General features: G+C 39.4%; 1 protein-coding gene and 1 long non-coding RNA gene across 4 annotated transcripts in view; one reads left to right on the top strand and one right to left on the bottom strand.

The window, feature by feature from the left end:
* LOC109428893 (patched domain-containing protein 3) overlaps positions 1-26,187 on the top strand; it is a 318,076-nt gene that overhangs the window by 42,403 nt on the left and 249,486 nt on the right. The gene's annotated exons all lie outside the window — the stretch shown is intronic.
* LOC134291744 (uncharacterized) lies at positions 7,180-8,588 on the bottom strand. 2 transcript variants are annotated; one of them, XR_009999265.1, is made up of 3 exons: positions 8,323-8,588; positions 8,189-8,267; positions 7,180-8,127 (listed from the first exon to the last, which is right to left on the bottom strand). It is a non-coding gene; the product is annotated as an uncharacterized LOC134291744 (long non-coding RNA). The 2 variants fall into 2 exon arrangements; XR_009999266.1 differs by having other exon boundaries at positions 8,189-8,256.

Raw genomic sequence — 26,187 nt, 5'->3', positions numbered from 1 at the left:
CAGGCAGTAGTGTGTCCAATTGTGAGATGATCGGGTGTTCGGGGAATGTTTCCTGATTGCATCTATGAAGCTTTAAGGTTGGATAATCCGAACACGCAATGCGATTATCAGTGAGGATTTACAGATGAGGTGCCTGTTTTTCTAGGAGACAATTTTTGTCAACTTAGGAAATGGAAAAATAGATACAGATGTTGAATAAGATGTGTATGGGTACAGTGAAGGCAGGCATCTTTGGAAACTAGAGAACAATGCTTTATGGACCTATAGGATGTTGCACCGTATCAATCAGGGTCGTGCAATTTCGAAAGGAAAACATGACGTACGACGACTGTAGCAAATCGTTTCCCATGCGAACGCACTGCTGTGATGCTTCATCTCTCACCCAGCAACACACTCGTTCGTTGCTGCTACAGAAACAAGTGTGTATGAAACATGGGATGATACACTTATATTTTCGTTTCATTTATGAGTCATTGAAATACTTCAACATGCTAAAAACACTATTTAAACCACATTTTTAAATAGTGGTGCACGCCAATAGAATGATAATTATGTTTTATGAAAGAGGATAACGAATTCGACCACTTAAATCCAATTAACCGGCGCCCGTAACCATTGAGAGACTAGCGCGCACCAGTGAGACACTAATGCTCTGACGGGTGAAGCACAAGCAATGCGACCGGGTGGGAGACTACCGAGTGCTACGATGAGTGGAAAAGTTTTTTTTAACGACCGAGTCATTAGAAAAATGTATGAAACACTTGAACTGACTCTTTCAAATGTTGCATGAAAGTGTATCATTGAAACGAAATTGTACGCCCCTGGTATCAATACCTAACAACAATCCATTGATTACGTATGCAGACCTCATGGCCTTTACTCACGAAAATTCTTGGATGACCTAGAACATCTTGAAAATTAGTTCTTTACAGAACAACGCTCCATGGACCTGCTGGATTTTGTACCGTATCAGTAATGTGCCAACAACCTATTGATTATGCCCTTAGATACACACATACATACATTTATTTGTTCAACACCACATTTAAGACAAGGTATAATCAGCAATAGTACGCCACAATACTTGGTTTGTGGCTGCCGCTCTCCATCCTCGGTCGCGCCCAATGCTCGCCAGGTCACGCTCCACCTGGTCCGCCTATCGTGCTCTCTGCGCTCCACGCCTTCCTGTGCTAACCGGATCAGTTGCAAACACCAGCTTTGCAGGGTTGTTGTCCGGCATTCTTGCAACATGTCCTGCCCACCGTATCCTTCCGGCTTTGGCCACCTTCTGGATGCTGGGTTCGCCATAAAATGCAGCGAGCTCGTGGTTTATCCTTCTCCGCCGCACACCGTTCTCCTGCACACCACCGAAGATCGTCCTTAGCACGCGTCGCTCGAAAACTCCGAGTGCTTGCAGGTCCTCCTCGAGCATCGTCCATGTCTCGTGTCCAAAGAGGACCACTGGTCTTATTAGCGTCATGGACATGGTACATTTGGTGCGGGGGTGAATCTTTTTTTAACCGCAGTTTCTTCTGGAGCCCGACTTCCGCTGATGATGCGCCTTCGTAATTCACGGCTCACGTTATTGTCAGCCGTTAGCAAGGGACCGAGGTAGACGAATTCTTCTACCACCTCGAAAGCATCCCCGTCTATCGTAACATTGCTGCCAAGGCTTGTCCTGTCTTGCTGAAAACCACCTACCAGCATGTACTTTGTCTTAGCCGTATTCACCCCCGTTCCGACCTTTGCTGCTTTACGTTTCAAGCGGGTGTAACTATAGTTTTGCCATCGTTCCAAATGGTCTAGCAATAATATCCATATCATCCGCAAATCAGACAAACTGGCCGGATTTCATGAAGATCGTACCCCGGCTGTTGAGCCCGGCTTGTTGCGTAACACCTTCCAGGGCGATGTCGAATAGTGGGCAGGAAAGTTCATCACCTTGTCGTAGTCCCCGTCGAGATTCGAATGAACTGGATAGTTTACCTGAAATCCTTACGCTGTTCTGCACGCCGTCTATCGTTGCTCTTATCAGTCTGGTAAGCATCCCGGGAAAGCTGTTCTCGTCCAAGATTTTCCATAGCTCTGTGCGGTCGATACTGTCGTATGCCGCCTTGAAGTCGATGAATAGGTGATGCGTTGGGATCTGGTATTCATGGCATTTCTGGAGGATTTGCCGTACGGTGAAGATCTGGTCCGTTGTTTACCGGCCGTCGATGATACCGGCTTGATAACTTCCCATGAACTCATTCGTTTTAGGTGACAGACAACGGAAGATGATCTGGGATAGCACTTTGTAGGCAACATTCAAAATAGTGATCGCCCTGAAGTTCTCACATTCCAAATGGTCGCTTTTTTGTGAATGGGGCAGATTACCCCTTCCTTCCACTCCTCCAGTTCGGTTTCCCAGATCCTGACTATCAGCCGATGCAGACAGGTGGCCAGCTTTTCTGGGCCCATCTTGATGAGTTCAGCTGCGATACCATCCTTACCAGCTGCTTTGTTAGTTTTGAGCTGGTGAATGGCATCCTTAACTCCCCTCGTCATTTCCTCCGTTGCCGTTGGCTCCCGTGCCTACGTTCTCCACGCCGTTCAGGTGCTGATCGAAGTACTGCTTCCACCTTTCGATCAACTCACGCCCGTCCGTCAAGAGGCCCCCGTCTTTATCCCTGCAAATTTCGGCTTGCGACACGAAGCCTTTGCGGGATGCGTTGAGCTTCTGGTAGAACTTACCCGTTTCCTGTGAACGGCACAGCAGTTCCATTTCCTCGCACTTCGCTTCTTCCAGGCGGTGCTTTTTCTCCCGGAAGATACGGGTCTGCTGCTTCCGCTTCCGCGTGTATCGCTCCACATTCTGTCGGGTTCCATGCTGCAGCATTATCGTCCGCACTGCGTCCTTCTCTTTCAGAACCGCTCTGCATTCCTCGTCGAACCAATCGTTTCGTCGACTCCTTTCTACGCACCCGATAGTGCTCTTGGCTGCGTTGTTGATGGCTATGTACTTTGACTGTTCTCCAGCAGTCCTATAGAGGGGCCACATCGAGCACACCCACGTCCGGCACCGCTGCCTCGAGATTCTGCGCGTATGTGGTGGCGACATCCGGTTGCTTCAGTCGCTCTAGATCGTACCGGGGTGGCCGCCGGTATTGTACATTGCTAATAACGGAGAGTTTTGGGCGCAGTTTAACCATCACCAGGTAGTGATCAGAGTCGATATTTGCGCCACGATAGGTCCTGACGTCGATAATGTCGGAGACGTGGTGTCCATCAATCAGAACGTGGTTGATTTGCGATTCCGTTTGTTGTGGTGATCTCCTGGTGTAACGATACGGGAGGATGTGCTGGAAAAAGGTGCTACGAATGGCCATGTTCTTGGAGGCGGCGAAACCGATTAGGCGAAGGTCATTTTCCCAACCCAAAACTTTGTACTAGATAGAGTTGCTGAGTAGTATACATTGAGTGATTCCTACTTGGATGGACGATGTGGAGCGATCAAAGAAAATGAAAATTTTCTGCGTTAATATAAATGAGTAAATCAAGCAACTGTTTGAGCATACATAGGATTAGACTCCAACATATTTTGAGCTGTATCCATATTTCGTTCAATGTTTTCTCGAGAGGAGATCTTGAGTTTGCTTGAGCTTGATTGACCGCCCGTGGATGCTACTCCAGTATCGCCACACCTGGGAACAAGCAGGCATCTTCAGTGTGAGAGCGTTGGTGATCTTCTATTTTTCGGGCGGCAATGGCGCCTACACGTCAGGTTGCAGGACAATGTGGGGAAGGGGAAGAAAGTGATGATTGCTATCATTAGTATCCACATTGGACCGAAAATGCCTCTGCGTCTGCACAAATTCATGCGGATGTCGGAGTGTTGGTGGGATATGGTTGGCAGAGGGTTCACACATTGGTGCGTGGATGTCAGGCGTAAGGTGATAGAATTGTGTGTTTTATTATTGTAAAGCTGTGCGGCACAGTTCGCATGATTGCATAACTGTTAGGCGTTATATGAAAGATTGACACTGTGCTGTAAAAATTTGAAAGAAAGGGAAACGGCTTTTTCAACCCGTTTCTGTTCAAGCGATGGCTATGAACATGTGAATATACATGAGTTGTATATGTAGAGAGGACGAAAAAGTATATAGAAAGATACAAAGTAGGAGGAAAGGGACGGGCCAGGGATTGAACCCAGGACCTTCTGCATACGAATCAGAAGCGGTAGCCACTAGATCACCAAGCTTGTGTATTCAATGTTTTCTTGAGAAGGGAATCAAAAATTTCTAGAAGCTTTTTCTGATGTCTCTTTTTTTGTTTCTGTTCGGGAAATGAAACACTGTGACCCATATTTGATCTTTTGTGGTATATCCCGTGTCCTGTGTATAATGCATGTTTTAGTGTTTATCAACATTAAGGAAATTACAAAGTACTGTCGTTCGGGGTGACATGGTGCCTCTATTCCACACATTTAGAATACGACGGGAATGCATATTTCGTGCAAAACTACTAGAATACATAATTCTAAGATACTTGGCATTCACCGTCAAATTCTCTGACTTGTATTGAATCCGTAGGATCGATGGACCAATGTTACCCTCTAGGCCTAATGTCACCCCGAACCCGAACGACGGTATTTGGTTTTGTTACGTTATTACTATAGTCATGTTCAATTTAATTGCAAGGAAGGTTTCTGATTGATACGTTCCGCTTTTTACGCGCTCCATTTTCAGTCAAAATAGGATCCCTTAACGAAATTGGTCTACTTTATAAGGGTTTCTGATTGATGCATCAAATAACTTCAAGCTGTTGATTATGCTTGAAAAACTGAACAATCGTTATCATATACACTTTATCTATGAAGTTGACGCATGACAATCAACACTATTGATTAATTAATTAATTTCCTTTCTCCTTTTAGGTAAGCTTTCACCCCAAAGGACGCCAAACAAACAATGTATCCAGTGAGTATGATTAGCATAAATTTCCAATGAAAAACACCTTCCATCAAAAAAAAAAACCAGTCGTTCCATGAACTCTGACCATCCATCCACGCGACGAATCCACCTTCCGTAAATAATTCAACCAATTAATCGCCCGACCGCAAATAAACCCTCACTTTTAATCGCATACCTACTCTTCTCAAGCCCACCAACGAAAACAAAACCCAACCTGTTGCTGCTGCCTCTGCTGCCCAATAATCAATTCCCAATTAGATTCACTTTCTCTCCGCTGAAACAAAACCCGAAAGGTATCAGACCACAACCACCTTATGCCTACACATAGCTAGTAGTACTGTAGCAGCATCTTCCAAACAACAGCACCCAAGCTCAGACCACAGACAGCGGAGGAAGAAGCTGGTTCAAAGTTAATCACTAGCTGTGACCTGTTTCTATGTTGACTACGTGCAACAACGTCTTGACTAGCTACAGCGATCGTGCCTATACCTAATGCATGTACCTATGTGGTATGGAGCGGATTTCGATGGATGATGCATCACCCATAGCCAGTCGGCATCTCACTCAAGTTAATCACATTATCACTACTGCTTGGTTGGTTGAGCCATTCATCAGATGTAGGTAGTTGGTACCGTCTGATGGGGTAACATCGATCAAATTGATTCCTGTCAATCTTTCAGTATTCTTGGTATAACGTCCCAACTGGGACAAAGCCTGCTTCTCTGCTATGTTTTCTATAAGAACTTCCACAGATATTAACTGAGAGCTTACACCTCTGTAAATGACCATTGTTGTTTGAGTATATTGTGTAGCAGTCATGAAAATAATCTATGCCTAAGGAAGTCAAGGAAATTTTCTTTTACGAAAAGTTGCTGAATGAATCGGGAATCGAACCCGTCACCCTTAGAATGTTCATGCTGAAAACCTTTGAATAGGCTTTTATTGTGTTGTCAAAGCGAGTATCAAAAACATGGAGATAACATAATAGTTATTTATGTAACGAGTTGCAAAAAGTTGATTTTTTCAGCACGAGGCAAGCCTAGTTGGATAAATACGAAGTGCTGAAAAAATCGAGTTTTGCAACGAGTTCCATACAAATGTTTATGCAATGATTGTTTTCATAATGCAACCCATTTGAGTTGCATAATGTTCATAATGCAACTCAAATGAGTTGCATTATGAACATTATACAACTGATTTTCATTATGCAACTCATTTCAGTTGCATAATGAGCCAGTGCGGAAAAATTGGCCATTATGATACCAAAATGAGTTACATAAAATGTAAATTATGATACTGAATTGCATAAAAAAATTAAATGCATTGTATTTTTTTAGAAGATATTCTGGCATTTATCGTTCTTCTCTTAAGAATTTGAATTGCAAAATCACTCCATATATCGATAATGAGGACTGAGGAGTTAGTCAACAATACCCATCAAGTTGTTGCTTCTTATTATCCATTTTAGGCTTGATAGATTTCTTGTTCATATTTCTTTATTTAATCGTAGGAATATGGATGTGCTTTAATAAAATTTGAGACAACATGGTTGCTCATCATTAGACGATCAATGGCCAATTCTTTCTTTTTATTCACAAACATTCAGCCGTAAGCAGGTTCATCCACGAATGTAACTCCTATGTACGGTAGTTGATATCCGAGCCTAACTCAACCCAAGTACGTTGTTTTCTATTTCTTCTAGCGCACACCTTACCTTTCAGACGTGGTTCAAACTAACAAATTCGGTTTGTTTTGGTAAAAATGATAAATATGTAGTGGAAAAGTTTCACCCTTTCAACAGTTCCTTCGTCAAAAAAAACCGTGTGTGTGTCTTTTGCGTCTAAAGGCAATGCCAATTTGGATTAGTTCCGGAAGAGTGGCATTGTGGCGGATTGATGGATTTATTTCAGTCGATTCGGGGAAAAGTGGAGCCGGATTGAAGAAAAAACAACAACATCGGATTTACGCGTTTTGGGATTGAGGGATTGATAAGTTACTCGGTTGGGGAGAAATTGGTGTGCCATAATCCTTGATTGAAAGACAGTTGGGTCGATTGAGGCTACTAGTGATTGTTCGGAACTAGTTAAGTTTTTTTTTTATTGATGCACGTTGCGCTCTGTGTTTGGGTCCGAGCATCCGGATGGAAACTTAGTAAATTATTTCACCAATCGTAGTTCGAAGTAATTAAAATGCCAAGTGCGGTTTTTGTGGTTCCAGGCTTGGCATTAGTCACCGTTGGCAATCACTTTCATGTAACAGAAAATATTCTTCCGCATTCACATTCGCTTCATCGCAATAGGCTCATCAAATCGTCTACGCCGTTGCTCAGAAGCTTTTCGGGTTGCGAACGTCCATCGAAAGAAAGGTTCAAGTAACCATAGAAAACTGCAATGAAGTTTTTCAAACAACGACCGTCATCGACTACTGAATCGACGGTCATGAAGGTCATTACAGTAGTTACTAAACTAGAGTGTTCATCAAAATTACTCCACCGTTTTGAATTCTGACCACTGAGAATTTGTTTTCACGAGTAGTCAACACTCTTGATTTATGAAACATAATTTAACACAGTGCGCTAGGCTAACTGCTGGCAAGAGCGAAACTACGGATTTTGGCCACTACGAACAAATGTTCATTAGTTCATCTATTCACCATTCAGCGCCCCATATCGCACAGCATTGTATTTAAATTCTTCTAGGGGGTGCATGGCACCCCCGGTAGTTTTGCCTATGCCTGCTGGCCGCAGTAGGAACGACCTGTTCTTTCAAATGGTGCTCTAGCTCTCACATATGTTCGACCAAACCTTTTTCAGAAATGCATAAGCAATAATTAATTAAAAATATTTGCATCACATATTTATTCACATAAATACATTTTAGTTCAATATTATTCACTTTATTATGACTACAGAGGCGCCTGGAACGATGTGGGCCGAGGGTTGGGATGAAGGTTGGGATTGATCATGAAATCAAAATCCAAAAAAGCGATCATCTTCGTTGTTCTTCCGACACCTTTAGTCCTGGACCAGATGAAATCCTGCAGTGTGGAGACTTGACCAACTAAACGCGTAAGCTTACGTTCCGCCTATGTTCAGGAACGTTGGGAATGTCCGACATGTCGATATCAACAGGGCAACGTCACCTTATCGGTCCTTGTTCTTCCAGGGGCTCTTTCACTAGAATAAAACGGGAAATGTGACTTTCCATTGTCAAATAATTCAGCAAACCTGTACCTACCAATTGTAGCTATACACCAAGCGATGCGCGGACGATTACGGAAACGGTAACAGGAATCGCGTCTAGGTCTAGTAATCGGCTAAGAAGAGTGAGGTTAAAAAAATACCAATAATAGGGTTGATGCATTGACCTACACAATTTTCTTCCGGTAGTAATTAAAACGTGAAATTACGAAATGTTTGAAGTCGTGAATAAACCGTGACTGATGGGCTGATGGTCAAATTGACTGAAGGTCAGAGTCTGGGATGGTCGAGCAAACAAACAAATCGTTACGGTCAACAATGGTTTCTTGGTTACGATTTGCCCATTAGCGTATGTGATCTATGGTTGCTAACATCGCGAGTGCTTACGCAGGTCGTTACGAGCATAACCGTAGCATACTTGTGAATCTCGTGACCAATGCCAAGACTGAGTTACCGCAGTAATGGGCGAGAAAAATCGATTGACACGTAGCCAAGAGATGCAATTCTCGGAAATGACTTCATATTCATTTTTATCTGCTTTTCGTATAGATTCAACTGTTATATATATATATATATATATCTACTTTGCCGACATTGTCAGCTATTGAAAAAAGTTTCTTTTAGTTTAATCCAAGTTTTCGTGACGGAGCGCAAAAAAGTGAAATCTCCATACAAATGGCTCAACTTTGGCTCTCCAGAACTGCAAGATTTTCCAACAAAACAACAATTGTTTTACCTCATTTGAATGAACTACTCTTTATCTTTCGAATTCTAGCTTTGACTAGGGAATCGCGCCACTTGGGCGGTGGGTTCTATATTCGTCTGTTTTCCGCTATAACTCAGTCAAATTTGAACCAATTGACACAACTTTTGGAATGTGGTGACATAGGTATAGCATCTACCCGTGTACAACATTTCAAGTCAATTGGTTCAAAATTGACTGAGTTATAGTGGTAAACAGACGAATATAGAAGCCATCGCCCAAGTGGCGCGATACCCTACCTAGATGAATCGGAAATAAAAAATATGCGACAGATGAAACTTGTTCATGTTTTACGGCTATTGTCTACTTTTTGTTTACCTTGTTGTGGTAAATCTCACAGGCAACGTAAACAAAAGTTTGTTTACACACAAACAAGTATAAGTAATGGCTGAATTATAGAAACAGTTTACATCACATGAAACAAAGTCTAAACAGATGAAAAAAATATGCAAAACTGTTACCGCTTAACAGCACAATTGTGCTGGTTCGTCACGAAAGGGATAACGCACAACGGGTCTCTAACCCTGATCCGGTCGCAGCCGATAGCCCCTACACCAACGGGACTCAGTGAGAGGGAGAATTATTGAAGGCTACGCTATCGTACTGCAGACACATTGAAGGTGGAAAGCTCAAAATAATTTGTGGACTCGAGATTTACCCAAACCCTCAATTTTTGGGCAGCTTTGAAATTAGTTTTTGAAAACTGGTAACATATTTTGCTATCGTTTAGTATAGTTCGACAATGGTTTTTCATAAGGGCCTAACTGACTTGATCGATTTCTCTTCGTCGACTCTCTTTTTCGCTAATAACTTGATCAAAACAAACAAAATCATTTTTCTTTTTGTTCCTATAGCAACATGTAGTCGTCTTCTTCGCATTTCAACCAAAAACTTTTTGGAAAACTCAATACACATTCTGTGATAACATAAAGAGAGGATCGTGAAGAGAACTTGAAAATGTCAGTTAGGCCAAAATGAAAAATCAGTGTCGAGTTCTGTTATCGCAAAATAACAAAATTATCGATTAATAATTTGTCATCGTTCAGTTATTATCGATTTGAAAAGTTGATAACAGAATGATAATACCGATAACATCGTTTATTATCAAAGTGATATCACTTTGTTATCCGCCTTTGCTTGGGAGTCCTTCCTTTCGAAAAACACGGCCCAATACCTAAAATCATTCCTGAATGTGATTTGATCTTATGATCATTACTGATAGTGAGCGGTGCAAAGATATGTTGGCATAAAGCCAGGCAGGCAACCTCACCGAAGTTCTTTAAATTTCCCAATGACAATAGGCAACTTCCGGTTTTCCGTGCTTGCAATTAAGGTTTTCTGGTGATTTTGTTTTCAACCATGTGTTTCCAAGAAGATTTAGAAACACATGGAGACGCATGATTGTTAAGTGGCAGCTTACCTCATGGCAAATGGCCTTGTGGCACCACTTCCGTTTTACGAACCAACTTTTAGAAATACTAGAAACCAATGAAAATACATGAAAATTCTCCCAGACCGGCATGTCATATTCTATCACGGGGAGGATGATTTACCTGCAGACAACCAGCTTGCTTTCATTCTGGGATAATGTTGATCTTCTGTTGATGAGAAGTTACAGCAGTTTTAGCTAAACTTAGCATTTAATCATGGTTTTGTAGACCTCTTGCTGTGAAAATCAGCTTGCTGTCCAGGATCAACGAAACACCCCAAGCAGCTCACATATCACAAAGGAGAGTCGACAGCGCAGGTTTTTGGTTGAACACGAGTCATTTTCAACGAATACAACTTTATCAAGAAGACATGCAACTCTGTTGTTTTCCCATACTAACGGCATACGACACCGACGGCACCGCCACCTGTTGGGCTAAGGTGGTACCTTTGTATAAAAGTGTAAGACTGTATTGGTGCGAGTATGAAGATTTACACACACTACCATAAATGCTTCCACCTTAATCCGTGGTGACGCTGCTAACAGTGACTCCCGATTTGAGCAATGCTGCAACTCTTCTTGATAAAGTGTCTTCGTTTTCAAGTTATTATGCCTTTAGATTAGAATTACATTAATGTAGCTCCTGTACAACCAAAAACCTGCGTTGTCGACACTCGTTTGGGACATGTGTTTGGCTTGGGATTTTGACAACCCCAAGAGAAGACTGATGGGACGATAACAAAGATGGGCAATCAAGGATCTTTCCCAGGTTTCATGATGGGGATGACTTTGGCTGACTTCCCGAACAAAGTCTGACAACAAACTGAAAACTAGTTTTGATGTTGTGCTATTGCAAATTATGATAACTGAGGTTGTTGTCGTTTTGGCCGTTTTAACGGTTAAAACATCAAAAATGAAAGCAGAAAAATGTTCATGTAACAACAAGTTGGAAACAGCTACTGCTATCACTGATAGCAAATTGACAACAATTTTTGTTATCTGCGCGAAAAAATAGAAAATTCGTCAAATGAAGATTTTTTTCGGGTAATATGAAAACCTTAATGTAATAAGATGTTTCACTAGTGGTATATCATTTGATTTATTACACAAGGTTGCCTAGAAGTTTTGAAATAACTTTAAAACGATATATTTAAACTGATTGGTAAAGACAGCAAAATGATATCAACATATGAAATCAAATTTAATGAAGACAACCTGACATCAAATTGTGATATCAATTTGCTGTTGATTACAAATCGTGTTTTTGATTTGCTTTCGTTTTGTTATTAGACTTTGCTCGGGTTTCCAGCTAAAGAGGAATAAAAAAACACTATACCGTGTTGTACAGACTGAACAAGCACTAATATTAGGCAACGGACAACACAAATAATACCCAGTGGTCCAGTGGAGAATTTTCCGTATGACGGAAAGTTTTCCTGAACTGAAGCTGGAATCGATCCCACTCTCCGGGACTTACGCAACGTCTTCACGACTGACGCCGCTAGCCACGAGGCCCCCCAAAAGCTCGCGAAATTGAAAATAAGTGTAAGATGTTGATTGAGCGGATCAAGTTTTTGAGCTCCTAGTTCACGATGTTGTTGAAACCTGGGACATTTATTTTTTTTTGATAATTTGATGTAGGTCGATCCGTGATCTCCAACTTCTCCGTGAAGTCATTGGAGGTCAGATGTACTCAACTAACATTTTGACGACCAATTATTCTTGTAGAGGTTCTGAGAACCGCCATAAAACTTTAAACCTTTATTTTTTGGTTTTATGATGGATCTAAGAACCTCTTCTAGCCTATTCGACTAAAAAAAGTCACTTGGCCACTTCCGCCTATGCAAAAAGTCTTCCGATAGTACTTCAGAAATTCCTCCAGTGATTTCTTTAAAAAATCTGCCAGGAAATAGTAGACAATTCTGCCGTGAATGCCCTTGGAGAGTTATCTGAGAATTCCTTAAGCAACTCTTCCAAATATTCCTTTAGAAAGATGGCAGTTTCGTGTAGGATTTTTCAAAATTTTCCTCCGTAGATTCTTTTATAAATCCGTACGAAAATTCAGCGATTTCTTAAGGTGTGAATAATTAACAACTATATTAAAATAAAGACATTTTCTGAAAACCAAAAATATTGAATTCCATCAAAAATTCCTCCAAGGATTTCTTTAAAAAAAACCTTCCACAGACATTAGTAGAAAAAAAAAACTCCAATGTTTATTTGAGAAATTCTCCCATGGATTTCTTTAGAAATTTCTCTGGAGATCCCTTTAGATTTTCTTTTTGAGATTTTTCTATAATAATGGCCAAGGATTCCTTTGAGAACCATTTATGGATTGCTTCCAAAGTTATTCAATGGACTTCTTCAAGAATTTCTCCGAAATTCGGTCTTAAAACCTACCTTTTGTATCGTAAATTGTTTCAAGGGTTATTCAAGAAATTTATGCAGGACATCCTTAAGATATTCCCTCAAGAATTTCTCGTTAAATTTCTGCATGATTTTTTTAGGTAGATTTCCATGGCTTCCTTCTGAAACGTCTCCAGGGTTTACTTCAGAAATTCTTCTAGGAATTTGTTAAGAAAATGCTTTGGAAACTTATTCAGGAGTTCTTTCAAAAATGTATACAAGGATTCATACAGGTATTCGTATTCCTCCATGTATTTCCCTTCAAATTCCTCCGGCATTTCATCTAAAAATTTTTTCTCGGACTTTTCAAGAAATTGGTTCAAAAATATTTCCTAGGAACTATTATAGAAATTTTCTTAGATATTTCTTAAGAGTTTTTTTTAGGGATTTTTACAAATGCTTTTCTAGGTGTTTCTCAAGATGTACTTACAGGAACTCTTTCAGAAATACGTCCGTAGATTGCTCCAAGAGTACTTTCAGAAATTATCCAACAGTTTTATTAAAGAATTTGTCTAGGAATTTTCCTGAAAATTTCTAATTCATAAAACACCAAGAGCTTACCGAGAAGTTTCTCCAGATAGTCCAGATTCTACCGGGATTTCTTCAAGAACTTCCCTGGGATATTTTTTCAGATATTCCTCTAGTGTATAAACGAGAGTACTGTCCAGAATTTCTTCTAGAATTCTACAGGAGTTTGTTCAGAAAATTCTGCTCAGATTCCTTCTGAAATTCAGGGTTTTCTTTAAAAATATCTCCGGAGACTTCATTAAGGTATTTCTTCGAAAGTTATTCAACAAAGTTTCTCAAAAATTGCTTTAAAAAATCCTAAGGAGGAAATTTCTCCAAAAGTTCCTTCAGGAATTTCTTAAGAAACCCCTATTGGGATTCCAGCACGAGTTTCTGCAAGGATAATTTTTAGAAATTACTTCAGAGGTTCCACCAAAAATATTTCCTGGGTGTTCTTCAGCGATTCCTGCAGAAATTGTTTCAGATATTCAAGCTTTTTCAGAAATTTTTACAGAAATTGCTAAAATAATACTGGAAGAATTCTTGAAAAAAATCCCTGAAATAATTTCTTAAGAAATCCTTCGATGATTCTTTGCAGGATTTTTTTGGAAACCCCCGGAAGATTCCTAGAACAAGTTCTTAAAAATTTTCACGAAGGATTCCCAGGTACAAATTTCTGAAGTTATTTCTAAAATTTACTCCAGCATAAACATTTCTGGATGAATTCCTGTGAAATACATGTAAAAACTTCCTAAGATTTCTCCGTAATTCACACAGAAAATTCATGAGAAACTTTTGGAGGAACTCTAGAACTAACTGCTATGAAAAATTGTTTGAGAAATTTCTGTGGAGTAATCGGTGGAGAAGTTTCTTAATGAATGTTTTTGAAAATGTCTACAGAATTCCTTACAGAAATTGCAGAGAAACATGCTTGTGGAATTTTTGAAGAAATCATTTAATGTATTTCTTTGAAAAAGGTGTTTGAAACAATACCAGAAAGAAGTGGAAACCCCTTTTAAGCTATTCATAGAAAAATTTCTTGGAAAATTCATGGAAAATGCTAAAGCATAAATTCTGGAGGAATTACTCAGACAATCTTTGCAGATTTTTTTTTGAAGAATCCCTGAAGAAGGATTCGAATAAATCCTAAGCAATCCCCCTGGAGGAGTACCTGTAGGAACTTCTGGTGATATCCCTGAAGTATCTTGCAGAAGAATTTCTTAAGTATTATCTAGATGCTAGAGAGTATCTCTGAATATAAGAAGTATTACCTCGGAAAATTCTAGCATTAATTACTGAAAAATTTCATGATCAAAATGTGAAAATTCAAGAGCAATTTCTGGGAAAAATCTCATAATCTCTAAAAAACAATCCAGCTGGAATTGTTACAGTTGAAGATGCCTTTGGAAGAAGAAACACCTGGAAAAATCCTAGAAGCATTTCTAGAGAAATTTCAAGAAGAGTTCGAGGGGAAATCTCAAATAAAAACTCTTGGGGGGAATTCTGGTAATATTCCTGGAGAACTTCCTTTACAAATGTTTCAAGAAATACATAAAGGAATATATACATATACATCTGTGGTAGGAATGTCCCAAAGAATTCCTGAAAGAATCTCTGGAGGAATCTTTGGAGAAGTTTTCAAATAAACACATGGCCAGGAATGCATTCTAAGAGGATACCTGGAGAAATCTTTAGTGGAATTCTGAATGAAATCATTTTAGGAAATCCTGCAAGATAGAAATTCTGAAAAAAAAAGTTTGAGAAACTCTTAAAGAATCCGTCAAGGAATTTCTGGTGGTGTTCCTGGAGGTAATCGTAGCAGAAACACATTCTAAAAGAACTCTACGAGGAATCTGTAGTTTAATTCTCGCTGGACTCATAAAGTGAAGTCCTGCAATGATGTCCCTTCCGTGAAATATTGTTTGTGGCAAAAATATTGGAGGAGGTTTCTTTCAGGAGGTACTTACAGGATGTAAGCTGTTGACAAGATCATTAATAGCAGCATCATTGGGAAGTCGAACTTACGCCGTAATGGACCAAGGCTTGATTTTCACGGTTTTAGCTAGTGTCCAGGCTTTGTGCTGGCTAGGAGAGTGCAGATCTTATTAGAAATAATCTTTATTCCTTAGGTCTACCATCACGGCTCCAGCTGGTACATGGTATTCTCGGGCTGGCGAGGTGTCCTCTTCGATAACGTGTTTCGGGTCTGACCTCGTACTTGATGTTGTCGTCGACGCAGTCACCATATCGAACTCAATCGAATCGGTTAAATCACTTCACATTCGTCACGGCTCCCGTGGCATTCCGGTTTGCGTTGAGCTTCTGGTTTGAACTTTCGTGTTTCTTGAGAAGAGCCATTCAGGCTCTGTCGTTTTCGCTTCTGTTTTCATTGTTCCACATTCTGCGGGATTCTATGCTGCAGCATTACCATCCGTTATTATTATTAGCTTTATTAAGGAGATTTTCAGCCCGCGGCTGGTTCATCTCCACGAGCTACCATCCGTCTTGCGCTCCTCTCTTCCGAAAATCACTTTTCACTCTTCGTCGAATTATTCGTCGTTCCGTCGACTTCTTTCAATGTACTCGATGGTGCTCTCGACTGCGTCGTTGATGGATGCTTTTACTGTACTCCAGCAGTCCTCCAGAGGAGCACATCGAGCTCGCCTTCGTCTGGTAATGCAGCCTCGAAATTCTGCGCGTATGCTGAGGCGACATCCAGTTGATCCAATCGCTCCAGGTAGGATGTATTGTGTCGGACGTCGGTACCATATATCGTTGATGACGGAGAGCTTTGGGCGCAGTTTGATCGTCTTCAGCTAGTGGTCAGAGTGGATGTTGACGCCAGGATTGGCCCTGACGTCGATAAAGTCGGAGAAGTGCCGTCCATGAACCAGAAAGTGTTCGATTTGTTATTGCGTCTGCTATGGTGATTTCCAGGTGTAACGATAATGGATGCTGTGTTGGAAGCACTGCTTCAAGTGGCCGTGTTCGTGGAGGCAGCATATTCGATGATCGTTTTCGCTTATCTGTTGGATAGCGCTGATCTTTTCAATTGTCGGTCTAGATTCTTCCTCCTGAGCTATCTAAGCATTTGAGAGTTAAATCTCCTATGAATAGACTATTTGGGGATCATAATTTCGAATAAAGTATGGATCCGATGTTTGGTACGATCTAGGATATATCCGCAATGGATATTTCTTCTATTGCTCTAGCAGGTCATCTTGCCATACATTTTATAACTTTGAAAGATTTCATTGTGATTCTGAAGAGTAGCCTAACTCTCAGATGGAAAGTAAGGCAAAAAATACGAAATAAATATCATATGGCCGCTTCAGAGAAATCCATCATTGTTCGACCATTCCCAACAAATTAAATCTTAAACCAGTTCGTAAAATCTCCAATGCCCATCAATGATGAACTTCTCTCAGAGTTCAAAACAGATATACACTTTCCCTCTCAATGATGGCTGGGGGACCACACAATCAAGCCAGTTTCACAGCCTTACAATGATCCGTCCGTGGTCCACCCAGTCAGTGATGACCAATGATTTATTACCCATCATGTCTTTTCTTTTGCTTGCACTACCCACTTTGGGGGGGCATCATCCCCCAATAAGTGATTAGCCATCGCCGCCGTCTAAGGCAGAGATAAACTTACTAAAGCTTCAGCTCGTTTAGTCTCGCTTCGTTCGTTCGATCTGAGATGAGTATCCAGGAGATATGCACTGCACACCCCGAAGCGTACAATAAACTTTCGACCCCGTCGTCCGAGTTGTGTTGGCTGACGAAGCGGCTAGTGTTTCGTGCTTTTCCAACGAAAACAGATAATTGAAACGCTCACGTGCCCGTTTGTGTCATTTTACGCGCTACTTGGGTTGTTGTTTAGTTTTAAAAAATCCACCGAAAACAATCCGCCCATCTCGCAGCATTTTCCATTCAGTCAATCATAAACGTGTGTCCTATAAAGCTTTTGAATGACAGTGAGAGCAGATGCCATTATTCAAACGACCGAGGAAAATTTCGCTTTATAGATATTTGACGACCCGCACAGACTGTCAGAGCGTCCACCATTCATGGTCGTTCGAAAGCAGTTAGGTACCTACGACGCTGTCAATTGACGATGAGAAAGCTTCAGTCCACTGTCAAAGGTCTTCGGCGGCAAAGGTTAATTCGCTTTTACTTATAGAGAGGTACGGCTTTTATTAAACGATCATCACAAGACGTCACCATCGAACCCGGCTCGCACAAATGGAGGCAATTCATGAGGGCCTTGATCCAGGTAAAATCAACCATACGACTTCCTCATGGGTAGGACCTGGGCCTGGGGTAGGACGATTGATGGCAGACGACACGGACCGATCATCATTCGCCTCCTAGATCGACTAGTCGTTATTGATCGTACAATGAATGGCCCTGCTGCTGTTGCTTGCCAAGTAGCGTTTCACTTGCAAAATACCAATTTCAAGCTTCATTGAAACGCATTTTGGCGTACGCGTGCGGCGGTGGACCCTCATACTTTGGCCACCACCGCCGCCCCGAAAGCGGTCAAGCCATTATGATTTTCGACGGTCAAACGACTCGAAAACGGAAACTCTTTGGATCCAATCCGATGGTCAATGTTGATTTCACGCTGCAGTTATTTGGCCGCGCGCGGCTATAATTCCGGGGATCTGGTGGCCACTATGCGGTGTCAGTTTAGTTTAGCATATCTGAGCAGTTGTGACGGATTAATTGGAGGTCTTAAAATTTTCCAACCATTGACTGATGCACGACCGGTTGGAGGAGAACGGAGAGCTTGTTTCTTATTAGACTGGATTGGACATTATTGGAATAAGGTAGCGAAACGATGGTGGAGAGTCAGCAAATGAGACGCGAATTAATCAACTTTTTATTTTTTCATCATGGATCCATGTTTCTATTGATATAATCCTGTATTCAACTCAATGTTCTCATGTGAACCGTTTAAAAACTACTGAAACACAATTTTAAACACAAAGTTTAACATTATTGGAAGAAAGTTTTCCGAACAAACTATTACCTTATTTGCTCAATCGTAAGAGTAATGTGTCATTTTTGTGGACGAAGACAGTTTTTTTGTTATAACTTTTTCTGAAATTTTTGAAAATTTTCACGTGTTTTACAATTTTGCTCTTTATTATGAAAAACATCTCCTTTTGCTTTTTTTTCTAATTAAAATAATGCTTCAATTGTAACATAGCCTGCGTCACAGGAGAACTTTAAAAAAAAATCCAGGTGGATTCTTTGGTGAAATCTCAGGAATCACGGGAGGAATCACGGAAGGAATTTTGAAGGAATTCTTAAGAAGGGAACCTAGGATTCCTCCAGAAACTATCCCAGGAATTCCACATGCAATGACTGCCACTAGCATAGGCTCCTTTTTATTTTTATTTTCTCCACTCATTCTCCTTGATAAACACAAAAGAAAGAGCGGGATGAAAGATGGGACAAGTGCCCCCTCTTCCATCCTTTTCTTTCTCGAGTTTTTTTTAGCAGAGCGAATGAGAAAAAAATGAAAGGTGTCCATGCTAGTGATAACAGCTGAGATTCTTCCAAAAAATCCTGTTGTGATTCCTTCGGTAATTTTTTTGAGGATTCCTTCTTGAAACTTTCTTAGTATTTCCTGTTGAAAAACAACTTCAGATTCCGTTATGAATTTTCGCTGGGATTGCTGCAGGAATTCTGGTGAAGATTCATATATGCACCACGAAGTTCAGCTGGGATTCATGATGCAATTGTCTCAAGGACTCCTAAGAGCAGTGACTGGAGAATTCTCAGCAAGAGTTCATGGATAAATCTGAGTAGAAACATCTGCTGATACTCTAAAAGAATGAATGAATCACAAGAGGAATTTCTTTAGGAACCCTTGGAGACAGCTCTGAATAAAATCTTTGGAGAAATAACAGGAACGATATGTAAAGGAATCCTTGGAAAACCCTCTGAAGCTATGCCAATCAGAATTTTTCAGTGGAGTCCCATCTGGCATTTGTGAAGGAATACAAAGAGGATTTCTTCAAAAATTTTACTGAGAATTTCTCCAGGAATGCGTGATGGGATTTTGTGCATATTCCTTCTGGGTTTGTTGAGGAAACATTCGAAGATTCTTCTGGAATTCCTCTCGTGATTCGTCCAGAGATTTCTTCAGCACAGATTCCACGTTCGAGTTGAAAATTCGGATTTTGGTTCGTCGAATCTGATTGTTTTTCCATACATTTCTTAAACTCGCAAAAGCAGCCCTCGCCTTATTGATCCGTGCACCTACCCGAGTAGAGGAAAAGAACTCAATAATATCATATTTTGATATGGAGATCAAAAAGTGATAAGAGATAAAAGATCTAAAAATAAAATCAAAAATTTACTCTTGGAACATCATCATCAAATCATAATTAGATTTTGTAAGATCTAAGATCTAACCAATAGCAGCGAGATATTCTTATGATCTTGAAATATCACATTTTGATATTGTTCAGATGTTCCGGGAACATTTTTCAGATATTATTTTCAGATCTTTTATCTCTTATATCAATCAAACCAATATCATGTTTTGATCGTCAGTATTTTACCTCTACCCGGGTATGTCGATCGTGGTGCCGCCTTCGGCCGTCATTTGGCTACCAAGATATTGGAGGCTTTCAACATTCTCCACCGATTTCCCAGCTACCGTTACGTTGGAGCGGTTGACCGTGCATACATCCAACGATTTGGTCTTGTTGACGTTGATGGTGAGATCTGCCGCTGAGGAGCGATTGGCAAGATATCCGAGCTTGCTCTGCATATCAGAGCGCCGTTAAGCTAGGAGAGCAACGTCATCAGCCAGTTCGAAGTCATTTAGGTGCTCCATGGCAATGGGCTGCCACAGCAATCCACGATTTGGTTCACGGTCAATCGCACCTACCCGAATCTCGTCAATTTTGATGAGGAACGAAAATGCCCTGTACTGTGCTTCAATGAGGCCGATGATTTTCTCAGGAAGACCCTTGCGCCTGAGGAAGGGCTTCCCCTCCTGTGGTTCCTTCAAATATTTTCCAAGGATTCCACCGGAATTTTTTTTTCGGATTCCTCCAGAAATTTCTGCTAAGATTCCTCCAAAATTGGTTCTAGCATTACCACTAGAAATCATTGCTGGGATTTTGGAAATTGCTTCAGCAATTTCTACTGTAATTTATTCATAGATTTCTTCAGAAATTTTATGTTTCTACAGGAAATCCTCTTCGAATTTCTCTTAGGAAATACTGCTGGCATTCCTCAATACATTTCTGGTAGAAGTCCTTATGGATTTTTACTGGGTTTCCCATGCAATAACTGCAGGAAATACTTTAGGAAGGGAGGACTCTCAGGAGTAATTCCTGCTGAAAATGTTTGAAAAATTAAATAAAATCAAAGAAATACCGAAAAAATATAGTAGGTGGTCTTCAAACAGTCCCCACACTAATTACTGGATGTATTCCAAGACGAATCCTGGAAGCAATCTCCGAAAGAATCACAGCAAAAACTCCTGGAAGAACTTCCAGAGGATTCCCTTGATAAATCCCAGAAACTAATCCTAGAAAATCCTGAAGGAATTCTAAGTGGAATTTTTAGAGGAATCCCAGCAGGCATCTCTTGAGAAATTCCAAGAGGAATTGCAAACAAATCCTCTTGAAATTTCTCCAGGAATATTTGATGGGATTCCGCTAAAAGTTTCTGTTGGAATTTCTCCATGGATTTCTTTAAGGATTCATTTACAATTTGCTCTAAATTATTCCTTTAGGGATTTCTTCAACGATCCCTCTGGGAATACCTAAAAAAATCTACTTGGAATTCCTTTCGGAAATCCTACCAGGATTTCTTCATGCATTCAGCTGGAATTTCTGAAGCATCTCCAGACGGTATTCATGCAGTTATTGCTCTTAGGAGTCTTCCAGAAATTTCTGGTGAATTTCCAGCTGAAAATGCTTGGAGAATCTCAGAAAGACTTCTTGGAGGATTCCCACGACAAATTCCTTGATAAATTTCAGCAGCATTCCAAAAACAATTTTAACAGAAGTTCTCAGAGGAGTCTGAAAAGGATTGATTTTCAGTAAAGAATACGAAGAGGAAATCCTGAGAGAATTCTGAAGGAATTCCAGGTAAAAATCTCTGGGTCAATTTCTGGAGGAATCAATAGAGAGATTGCTGGTTGAGTCCCATAAAGAATAATTAGATGAATCTTAGCAAGAATTTCTAGAGGTAATCCCAAAGGAATTCATTTATGAACTTCAAGAGGAACTTATATTGACCAGGGTCGTGCAATTTCGAAAGAAAAACATGACGTACGACGACTGTAGCAAATCGTTTCCCATGCGAACAGACTGCTGTGATGCTTCATCTCTCACCCAGCAACACACTCGTTCGTTGCTGCTACAGAAACAAGTGTGTATGAAACATGGGATGATACACTTGGATTTTCGTTTCATTTATGAGTCATTGAAATACTTCAACATGCTAAAAACACTATTTAAACCACATTTTCAAATAGTGTTGCACGCCAATAGAATGATAATTATGTTTTATGAAAGAGGATAACAAATTCGACCACTTAAATCCAATTAACCGGCGCCCGTAACCATTGAGAGACTAGCGCGCACCAGTGAGACACTAATGCTCTGACGGGTGAAGCACAAGCAATGCGACCGGGTGGGAGACTACCGTGTGCTACGATGAGTGGAAAAGTTTTTTTTAACGACCGTGTCATTAGAAAAATGTATGATACACTTGAAGTGACTCATTCAAATGTTGCATGAAAGTGTATCATTGAAACGAAATTGTACGCCCCTGATATTGACTTCTCCAACCCTCTAAGCCGAATACCCCCTTCTTATGAGTGTAATCAGTTTTGTACCTTTTGATTCCACCCTCTAATGCTTGTCACTGACATTGAGGAAGGTTACAAGTGGTACTCGAAATACTCGTTTGGCTGTCAAACGATAAGCTTAAGGGGGCGGAATATGTATAAGGGTTCAAAACTGATAACATTCATTCGGAGTCCAAGAGGTATTTCCGAAGGATTCCTCCAGCGATTCGGAAAGAAATTCCACGTGTTATTTCTCCAGAAGTTTTAGGAGACATTTGGCTTTCAAGAATTTTGATAAATTTTGCACAACTCCTACAGAATTGATGCCAAAGAAGCAAATAACCACAAAACAATAGAGAACATTATGCTGTTTTAAGATATTCAACTTATTGTGTATATAAGGGTATTCCAGAACAAAATTTATCATAAAATCAACTTTTTAAAGTTTTTTTTTATTACGTGATAATTTCATATTTTTCCTTTTATTTTTTTGGCATACGTTGTTTAAAGAACTTGTAGCAAACAAGTATATCTTTCAATTTGTGGAAAAAGAATTAATTTTTGGCAAGTTTTAGTGTAGTTATGTTCGAAAATAGTCGAAAACACACAAAATTGATTTGATGCGTCTCATAATTTCAATGGATTTAGCTGAAATTTTGACCAGTTACTTCTTTTAGAATGCCAATCAAAACCCCACTTGAAAATCAGAGAACATTTTTAAGTGGACAGGCCCAATAAACATATTCAGAGCATTTTTGTAAAACATTACAATTTTCTTGAAAAATAAACAACTTTTGAAAAATTACCACTTTTTATATATATTTTTGCAAATTTTGATGAAAAACGCTCAAAAATAGCCCTTCTATCAGTTTCTTTTTTTTTCTGCGATCAAAATATATATAATACTTCGAAAAGCCTTCAAGATTGCCTAATGGTTCGTAGAAAAATTCAAATATGTTGAAAAACTTCAGAAGTTGAAAATACATTCAAAACATTTTTTTTTTTTTTTGAGAATTTCAATGAAAAATGGTCATTTGGTCCAAAAAGCATTCGAACGGAATCTCAAATTGATTTTTTTCAAATACAAATGTTTTACGAAAATGCTTTTCATATGTGTAATATTGTTCATTTTAGGGTTGAACATCTTGACTTCTCGAACATCGGCACACTTCTTGGCATTAACCCTCGAGTGATCGCGCTGTTATATTTTATGGGGATTTTTTTTTATTACCGTACGGGTTTGGTCCGAAGGGTCTTAGATTTTCATGAAACTTTTTTCCACAGGCATGATTCGTGAATATATGAATGAAAAAAATTGAGAAAAATTCAGGGTCGCCCATTGTCCCGGAAAACTTAGCTGGATTTTTTTTTGTTTTCCCCTGATACTACTTACTTTGAAAAATCATGACTTAAGCACGAAGCATAATAATTACAAAGTTTTTTTTTATGAAAATGGAAGCGAATTTTCTCAAGAATAAAAAAAATACGAACTGGAAAAAGTTTTCCACAAAATTTTCCACCGTTAAGAAAATTCGTACAGAAAAGCCGGAAAACTATGCCCGAACTGGAGAAAAAATTACAAAAATATTTTTGAGAATGTTTTTTTTAAGCTTTAATCGCTGAAATTTTTGGAATGCACTTTTTTCGTTTTTTAAGTTATGGCCAATTTTGTGATAAATATTCAAATGTACCATATAAGCCTTGTATTTTTTTAAACCATAACTCAAGTATGAAGCATCGTAGAAACAAAGTATTTTTATGAAAATGAAAGCAAATTTTTCCAGGAAACCAAAATAAAAACATGAATTGGAAAAAGTTTTCCACAAAATTTTCCACCGTTGAGAAAATTCATAAAGTAAAGCCGGACGAACTATCCGCGGAAATTTTTTAATAACATATTTTTGAGAAGGAAACTTTATAAACTTCAATTGCAGTAACTTTTAGGATGTAGTTTTTTTGTTCCTGAGTTATGGCCAATTTTGTGAAAAATGACAATATGGGTTTTCAAAGAAAAGGCTTATATGGTAATTTTTCACAAAATTGGCCATAGCTTAGGAACGAAAAAAAAGTACATCCTAAAAGTTACTGGAATTGAAATTTATAAATTTTCCTTGTCAAAACTATTTTATTAGACATTGTCCGCGAATTCGGACATTGTATTTCCAACTTTTCTTTACAAATTTCCTCAACGATAGAAAATTTTGTGGAAAACTTTTTGTAGTTCATATTATTTTAGGATTCCTGAGAATATTTGCTATCATTTCCATAAAAAAAACTTTGTTTTTGCGGTGCTTCGTTTTAGGCGACCCTGATTTTTTCAAAGAGCCCTGCCTGTGGAAAAAGTTTCATGAGAATTTAAGACCCTTCGGCCCAATTTGAACGATAATAAAAAAATCCCCTTGTACAACACGTTGAAAAAATCTCGCTTTATATACTCTGCATTAACGTGGTGCTGACGGTGATGGCTATCCGTGCGAATTTCGGAAGGTTAATTTGTCAAACGTATCTTAGTACAGGTCAAAATCGGTTATCCGAAGTCGGGTTCTGATGCCTCTCAAACTTATACCTGGGAAACGAAATGCTCTATCAAACTGAAATTATGGCATTTTGCCAAACCAACTTTTAATTGTAATCAGTCAAAACCAAGTCGAATGATGTGAACATTACAAATCTTTCTAGATTTACGGTAGTATAACACCATAACACTATAGTTTACTGCATTTTTGAACTAGGTAAGCTGATTATTATTTTTGATGTAGAATCATGCCCTGAGTTCGAAAACGCGAAGGAAAAAAATTACAGTAGAGCGGATTTTTTTTCGACTTTCCATACAAGGTTGTTGATTTGAAATCGATTTTTGTTCTATTTTTAAGCAAAGTCGCTCACTTCACGCATCTCATTCTCCGTAATCAATGCTCCGATTTAGGTGAATTTTTTACTGTAACTCGCCTACATATGATATGTCAAATAAACGGTGAGAAAGAATTTTTAAATTGTTTTTTTCTTGTTGAAAAAATACATTTCTTCATGAATTTTTGGAAATTTTGCTAGAATTTAAGGAGATCGTACCTAAAACGCGCCAATGTCTTGAATTTCACCAATCTGGCGCAAAACCTGCATTCAGATGATCGAGTGGTATTGTAATCAGCTTTTAAATTATGGACAAAGATTTGAAATTGGTTAAAAAAAACGCAAGATATTTTAATTTTAGTAAATTCCATATTTAAAAAAATGGAAAACTCGATATTGTGCTTAAATTCAAAAACTGCTCTACTTAAAATTTCTCGAAGCGCGGTTTAGAAATCAGCGCTAAATTGTGCTTTAAAAACATTGATCGTTGACAGAAGCTCAAGACTTTCATTTTATTTTGTAAACAAGTGTAAATAAACAAACATTTGGAATTGATTGTATTATGTAGTCCTCATATCAATATTCCCCCATGTCGCAGTAATCTTGTCTTTAAAGCGTGGCATGTATCAATTGAGAAGACGCAAACAACCCCTCACGTCTACGGCCTGTCATAGGTTGAGTTTACAGCTTGTCTCTGGTTCTCTACTGAATAATATCTTTATCTGACGTTTCGACGAAACCATCTCAACATAACATGTCATGTTTAATCAGCTTGAGATCAATTTTCTTCAATCCATCAAAGGTTTCGAAGGGCCTACTTTGCAGCAGTAGGGAATAAGTATAGTTAGCTCATATAACACGTTTTTGTTCCTATTCGCACGTGCAATTTGCCATCATACCAAGATATGTTCGTCAACTAAAACTTAATCAAACACATCGGAACTTTAATGCGCTCCTCACAAGGTCACATCAAACATACTCTTCTGGTTGCGTGACATTTCCAGATGCATGTGTGAATATCCAAAAAATAACCGTTGCAAATTATCTAATCATGTCAAGGGTACCACACTGTGTTTTAATTATAATTACTTTAATCAAAACACCAACCGCAAAGCTTTGGCCTGACGAATGGGTGTGGTAAGATGATGATTAAACCATGCCCCCTAATTCAAGTAGTATTCATCTTTGCCCCCTAAGACCCTCATCGCATGACGACTTCAGCGGGTCGCTGTTTGAATTAACGTGATCAAAT

This window comes from Aedes albopictus, chromosome 3, assembly GCF_035046485.1.
Source record: "Aedes albopictus strain Foshan chromosome 3, AalbF5, whole genome shotgun sequence".
Taxonomy (NCBI): Eukaryota; Metazoa; Arthropoda; class Insecta; order Diptera; family Culicidae; genus Aedes; species Aedes albopictus.
This window is presented reverse-complemented; position numbering and strand designations above follow the sequence as displayed.